Here is a 7,994-nt window from a genome sequence, read left to right on the forward strand (position 1 = left end):
TTTCTATCCTGTATTCCCTGTATTCACAGTGAGGACTTTTGTCATCTCCTTTTACAGGGTATTAGAAGGGGAGGATTTGCAGATGGGAAACTCAAACCAAACATCACATCAAGATCTGACAGTCACTCGACTCACCAGCACCTGAAGATCATCTGCCTTTGAATATAGAAGGAGGAATGTTTGTCTGTTCCGTCTCTGAGAAGAGATTTCAAACATCAGTGTAACTGGAAAAACACCGAGACACACACACCCGAGTGAGAGTGTTCCAGTGCACTGACTGTGGAAAGAGCTTTAACCAGTTATACAGCCTGAAAAAAACACCGCACCATTCACAGTGGGGAGAAACCGTACACGTGTTGTGTGTGTGGACGAGGCTTCAACTGATCATCCAACCTGGAGAGACACAAGGACACCCGGACCACGGAGAAACCGTGGAAATGTGGGGATTGTGGGAAAGGATTCAGATTCCCGTCCCTTCTGGAAACTCATCGACGCAGTCACACCGGGGAGAGGCCGTTCACCTGCTCCATGTGTGGGAAGTGATTCATTCAGTCATCCAGTCTTCTGACACATCAACTGGTTCACACTGATAAGAGACCTTTCAAATGTTCTGACTGTGAGAAGAGCTTTAAAAGTCAAACGGAACTACTTGCACACCAACGGACTCACACAGGGGAGAGGCCGTTCACCTGCACTGAGTGTGGGAAGAGATTCACCCAGTCATCCCATCTGCTAACACACCAACGAGTTCACACTGGGGAGAGGCCGTTCACCTGCTCTGTGTGTGGGACGGGTTTCACTCTGTCACCCAGCCTCACTGAACACCAACTTGTTCACATTGATAAGATATCCTTTAAATGTTCTAACTGTGAGAAGAGCTTTAAAGGAACAAGTGATCTGCTGACACACCAGCGTGTTCACACTGGGAGAGGCCGTTCACCTGCTCCGTGTGTGGGAAGGAATTCACTCAGTCATCCAGCCTACTGATACAGCAGCGTGTTCACACTGGGAGAGGCCGTTCACCTGCTCCGTGTGTGGGAAGGGATTCACTCGTTCATCCAGCCTACTGATACACCAGCGTGTTCACACTGGGAGAGGCCGTTCACCTGCTCCGTGTGTGGGAAGGGATTCACTCGTTCATCCAAACTCATTGAACATCAACTTGTTCACACTGATAAGAGACTTTTCAAATGTTCTGACTGTGAGAAGAACTTTAAGAGAAAAAAAGAACTGCTGACACACCAAGGACTCACACTGGGGAGAGGCCGTTCACTTGCTCGCTGTGTGGGAAAGGATTCACTCAGTTATCCAGCCTCATTAAACATCAACTTGTTCACACTGATAAGAGATCCCTGAAATGTTCTGTCTGTGAGAAGAGCTTTAAAACAAAGTGGAATCTTCTCACACATGAACGTATTCACACTGGGGAGAGGCCATTCACCTGCTCCGTGTGTGGGATGGGATTCACTCAATCATCCCACCTGCTGAAACACCAGCGAGTTCACATGTGACTGCAGGGGTTGGATTCTGCTGCTATCGCTGCTGTGAATCACATCCAGGACTGAACCATGTTCATTCTGACACTTGGGGTTTGTTTCTGATGTTAATAACCCCTTTAACTAGGCTGGAGTTTAGTATTCTGTACAAGAGTCAAATAAATCAGCGTTCCTTTAAAGACAGTGTGTCTAGTGCTTGATATCTTGATGAAAAGACAAGCTGATTGTAGATTATTATGAAGTGAGTAGAATCCATCTTATAACTGGGTTCCTATACCTTTTAAAAGATGGATACACAAGACGTCCAAGTCGGACAGGACAGATTGTCCCAGCACTGACTGTGTGTATGACAGGACAGACTGTCCCAGCACTGAATGTGTGTATGACAGGACAGAGTGTCCCAGCACTGACTGTGTGTATGGCAGGACAGACTGTCCCAGCACTGACTGTGTGTATGACAGGACAGATTGTCCCAGCACTGACTGTGTGTACGGCAGGACAGACTGTCACAGCAATGACTGTGTGTATGACAGGACAGAGTGTCCCAGCACTGACTGTGTGTATGGCAGGACAGACTGTCCCAGCACTGACTGTGTGTATGACAGGACAGAGTGTCACAGCACTGACTGTGTGTATGACAGGACAGAGTGTCCCAGCACTGACTGTGTGTATGACAGGACAGACTGTCCCAGCACTGACTGTGTGTATGACAGGACAGAGTGTCCCAGCACTAACTGTGTGTATGGCAGGACAGACTATCACAGCACTGACTGGGTGTATGGCAGGGCAGACTGTAACAGCACTGACTGTGTGTATGACAGTACAGACTGTCCCAGCACTGACTGTGTGTGTGACAGGACAGAGTGTCCCGGCACTGAATGTGTGTATGACAGGACTGAGTGTCCCAGCACTGATTGTGTGTATGACAGGACTGAGTGTCCCAGCACTGACTGTGTGCATGACAGGACTGAGTGTCCCAACACTGACTGTGTGTATGAAAGGACAGAGTGTCCCAACACTGACTGTGTGTATGACAGGACAGAGTGTCCCAACACTGACTGTGTGTATGACAGGGCAGAGTGTCCCAGCAATGATCGTGCGTCGAGTGTACATGGGCTGTGGGCGGAGATAAATGGGTGGGGTAGAATCCATGATAGGGTGGAGTGGCATGGGGTTGTCCGAGGAGATTAAATCGGTTGGAGGAGTTTACAGAGATGGGGAAGGGGAGAGGACCATGGAGGGTTTTGAACACGAGGATGAGGATCTTAAAATCGAGACGTTGCCGACCGGGGGCCAGTGTAGTAACACACGAACAGAAACTTACGGGTCACTGCCCGGCAGACAGGTGGAGAAGACATTGATGTCCGCGGAGGAATAGTCAGGGTCACAGCAGCAGTCGAGGGGTTGAAAATGAGGAGGGGTTTTGATGGAGTCGATGGGGAGAAACTGTTGCCACTGGCTGGAGGGTCCGTAACCAGAGGGCACAGATTGAAGGGAATTGGGAAAAGAGGCAGAGGGAGATGAGGAGAATGTTTTTCGGCAGCGAGTTGTTCTGATCTGGAATTCACTGCCTGAAAGGGCGGTGGGAGCAGATTCAATAGTAACTTTCAAAAGGGAATCGGGTCAATCCTTGAAGGGGAGAAATTTGCGGGACTGTGGGGAAAGAGCAGGGGAGTGGGACTCATCGAATCGCACTTTCACAGGGCCGGCACGGGCGCGATGGGCCGAGCGGCCTCTTTCACAGAGCCGGCACAGGCGCGATGGGCCGAGCGGCCTCTTTCAAAGAGCCGGCACAGGAGCCGTCAGCCCGACGCCCGCCAAGCCCGCTCTCCCATCTCAGGCCACTCCCGGGTGCGGGCCCTCCCTTTGTCGGGCGAAGGCCCGCATCATCTTCCTCCTGGCTCCGGATCAAGGACCGCGTCTTGACGTCAACGCGCTAAGGTGAGTGACGCTGACCCGTGTCACTTGATGGGAGGAGTCAGTCCGGGGTCCGGGAGGGGGTTTGTTCGAGCTGTCAATCAAATTGCCCGGAATCAGCACTCACTGCGTAAAGGGATGAAGATTTTGTTTAAAAATGCTAAATCTGCAAGAATGAATTTAAAATATAAAGCTACAAAAAAGGCAAGAAATTGCAAATACAACAATCTGAATTAAAAACAAACGTCCAAATTCATATTAGGCTGATGGCCTGGGTCCTCCTGGGTCCTCCTGCCACTATTCGTCTTCTCTCCCTCGGGCATAGGATGAGCAGATTGATTTAATGTAACCTTTTTAATGCATAGGATGCTGGATGCATGGAATGGCCCAGCAAGGGAGGCAATGGGGCCTGATTGTATCAACAAATTCCAGAGAGTTGGCGAATTACCTGATAGCGGTACCTTGGAATATGACAGCCTAGAAATTGGGACCTTAATTAATTTTTCTACATATGCAATAACTTTTAGTGATTGTTGTACCTGGACACCCAAACCCCTTTGCTCCTCTACGGTCATTAGTTTCTCATCATTAAGGAATTAATCCTATTTCTCACCTGGTGCTTGAAGTAGATGCTCTTTGTTTATCTTCCCATATTTTTCCTGTCCGGCTGTATTTCCACAATTCACTGTCCAATGACAACAGACACGATGAGAATGGAACTTTTAAAAAATATTTCAAGACATACTTTATTTCATACAATTTATGGATACAGACAGTTCAATGTAAATATCACAGTTACAATTCAAAATAATACAATATAGATCGTACACATTACGAATCCATTATTACAATTCAACACACTGTACATATCTTAGAATCATTGAATTATAGAATCATAGAAGTTACAACATGGAAACAGGCCCTTCGGCCCAACATGTCCATGTCGCCCAGTTTATACCACTAAGCTAGTCCCAATTTCCTGCAATTGGCCCATATCCCTCTTTTCCCATCTTACCCATGTAACTGTCCAAATGCTTTTTAAGAGACAAAATTGTACCTGCCTCTACTACTGCCTCTGGCAGCTCGTTCCGGACACTCACCACCCTTTGAGTGAAAAAATTGCCCCTCTGGACCCTTTTGTATCTCTCCCCTCTCACCTTAAATCTATGCACCCTCGTTATAGACTCCCCTACATTTGGGAAAAGATTTTGACTATCTACCTTATCTATGCCCCTCATTATTTTATAGAGTTCTATAAGATCACCCCTTAACCTCCTACTCTCCAGGGAAAAAAGTCCCAGTCTGTCTAACCTCTCCCTATAAGTCAAACCATCAAGTCCCGGTAGCATCCTAGTAAATCTTTTCTGCATTCTTTCTAGTTTAATAATATCCTTTCTATAATAGGGTGACCAGAACTGTACACAGTATTCCAAGTGTGGCCTCACCAATGCCCTGTACAACTTCAACAAGACATCCCAACGACTGCATTCAATGTTCTGACCAAAGAAACCAAGCATGCCGAATGCCATCTTCACCACCCTATCCACCTGTGACTCCACTTTCAAGGAGCTATGAACCTGTACTCCTAGATCTCTTTGTTCTATAACTCTCCACAACGCCCTACCATTAACGGAGTAGGTCCTGGCCCGATTCGATCTACCAAAATGCATCACCTCACATTTATCTAAATTAAACTCCATCTGCCATTCATCGGCCCACTGGCCCAATTTATCAAGATCCCGTTGCAATCCTAGATAACCTTCTTCACTGTCCACAATGCCACCAATCTTGGTGTCATCTGCAAACTTACTAACCATGCCTCCTAAATTCTCATCCAAATCATTAATATAAATAACAAATAACAGCGGACCCAGCACCGATCCCTGAGGCACACCGCTGGACACAGGCATCCAGTTTGAAAATCAACCCTCTACAACCACCCTCTGTCTTCTGTCGTCAAGCCAACTTTGTATCCAATTGGCTACCTCACCTTGGATCCCATGAGATTTAACCTTATGTAACAACCTACCATGCGGTACCTTGTCAAAGGCTTTGCTGAAGTCCATGTAAACCACGTCTACTGCACAGCCCTCATCTATCTTCTTGGTTACCCCTTCAAAAAACTCAATCAAATTCGTGAGACATGATTTTCCTCTCACAAAACCATGCTGACTGTTCCTAATTAGTCCCTGCCTCTCCAAATGCCTGTAGATCCTGTCCCTCAGAATACCCTCTAACAACTTACCCACTACAGATGTCATGCTCACTGGTCTGTAGTTCCCAGGCTTTTCCCTGCCTCCCTTCTTAAACAAAGGCACAACATTTGCTACCCTCCAATCTTCATACACCTCACCTGTAGCGGTGAATGATTCAAATATCTCTGCTAGGGGACCCGCAATTTCCTCCATAACTTCCCATAACGTCCTGAGATACATTTCATCAGGTCCCGGAGATTTATCTACCTTGATGCGCGTTAAGACTTCCAGCACCTCCCTCTCTGTAATATGTGCACTCCTCAAGACATCACTATTTATTTCCCCTAGTTCCCTAACATCCATGCCTTTCTCAACCGTAAATACCGATGTGAAATATTCATTCAGGATCTTAGCCATCTCTTGTGGTTCCGCACATAGATGACCTTGTTGATCCTTAAGAGGCCATACTCTCTCCCTAGTTACTCTTTTGCCCTTTATGTATTTGTAGAAGCTCTTTGGATTCTCCTTTGCCTTACCTGCCAAAGCAATCTCATGTCCCCTTTTTGCCCTCCTGATTTCTCACTTAACTCTACTCCATGCTGTACAATACAAAGTGAAATGTCCTTACATGGTGGCCTTGCCCCATACAGACTTTGCGTAGGCTGCATCTCGCTTCAATATGTCCCACAGCACGTACTCTTCGACCATGGTGTGGGCCAGTCAGCAACACTCGGTCGTGGGCAGGTCCTTCAGCAGGAAGACCAGCAGGTATCGGGTGCACCAAAGGGCCTCCTTCACTGAGTTGATGGTCTTCCAGCAGCAGTTGATATCTGTCTCGGTGTACACCCCAGGGAACTGCCCTTACAACACAGCGGGAATGGGGTGATAGAGGTGTCGGTTACTTATGTAAATCGGAGTAGTATGACGTACGCGGGACACCATTCAATGTTGGCTCCAAATGGGTGGAGGAGCCGCCCTTTCGATGGGCATTGAGTGGTCCAGAATACTGAGAAGTTTCTTCTTAATTTGTATTTTGTGGGGCAAGGAGGAGCCGGAGAGATTTTCCTTGGCCTGCTGCGGCCGTGAGAAATCTCCCGATCCCTGATCGTTTCAGGAATCTATCAGGAGGTTTCCTTCTACTTCTGTGTAAAGAGGCCCACCCTCAGGTCCCATTAAACTCCCTGCAGTGAGTAAACATTGCTGCACAGCAGCTCAGAGAGGAAACGATCTCCGGAACGCCCCACTGGAGTTTGAAATTACATTAATATTTTACCAGTTCGTAACGGTCCGGGTGTTGGTCCATTATTATTCTGTTCTGGTCAAAACAAATATCCCAATGAACAGGATGCTGTCTGACCCTGACAGCTCACCCTCAGTCCATCCCACCAGGCAGTGTGTGTGATGGGAAATAATCATCAACCGATAACGAGGATTTGTGTTTATTCATTTCAGGATTAAACGTTTAATATTGAAATTATATTATTTCCAGACTCATAACAGCAAACAATTTCATGTTAGAATCACAGCTTGTATCATTTCACAACACTACATATGTCACGTAAAATATAATTCGTGTCTTGTATTTCCAAATTTATTTGAACTATTGGATTGATATCAGTTACTTTATTGAACTCATTGATGTCAATGGATAGCAAAATCAGGCGCGGCGAAAAGAGGGCGCCCGATCCGCTACCGCCCGTCTTACGCCACCGCCAAACGTGAAAATCCACTCGAACTTGCACTTTATTTAATTTCGGATGAAAAGTCTTGAGACGTTTCGATGAGTTAACTAATGTAACAATTAGATTCAGTGGGTATTTCACTCCGTTTATCAGCTCCTCTCTGAACTTACTCTGGGTCACAGCATAAATACCCGTGTTGGTGCAGGAACTGAGAAGTTGAAGCATGAATGCGGCTGACTCAATGTCACTGGTTATATAGTTCTGGACGTTTGATATACGCACAGAGATAACATAAAAAGCTTCTGCGCTCCATAACAATATAAAACTGCCTGATATGCTGAAGAGTAAAATGATGGATTTCCTTCGGTTCTCCATCTCTGGGTCCTTGTGACTCTCTCCTTTGCTGCGGCCCCGGAGTCCCCTGCGGACTCTGCTGGCCGTTAAAATGTGCCTGGCGGTTAGAACATTGAACAGCAAAATCAGAATGAATGGGAGACAAGACGTTAACACAAGATTAAACAAGTCAAACGCTGCCCATGCAGTTGAAGTGAAAAAGGTTGGTTTCCAGACACAACCCCGGGGTACATTGTCCATTATATATTCCGGGCCAATTGCAAAGTACCAGGGAATGTTTACTAAACAGCTCAGCGCACTCACCACCCCGATAACAACAGCCGCCGTTTTCTCGGTGCAATATTTTGTTT

General features: G+C 46.7%; 1 pseudogene; it reads left to right on the forward strand.

Moving 5' to 3' along the window:
- Positions 1–333: 333 nt before the first annotated feature.
- LOC137317913 (zinc finger protein 501-like) lies at positions 334–1,679 on the forward strand (annotated as a pseudogene).
- The last annotated feature ends 6,315 nt before the right edge of the window (positions 1,680–7,994 follow it).

The sequence above is a fragment of the Heptranchias perlo genome, unplaced genomic scaffold (assembly GCF_035084215.1).
Source record: "Heptranchias perlo isolate sHepPer1 unplaced genomic scaffold, sHepPer1.hap1 HAP1_SCAFFOLD_64, whole genome shotgun sequence".
Taxonomy (NCBI): domain Eukaryota; kingdom Metazoa; phylum Chordata; class Chondrichthyes; order Hexanchiformes; family Hexanchidae; genus Heptranchias; species Heptranchias perlo.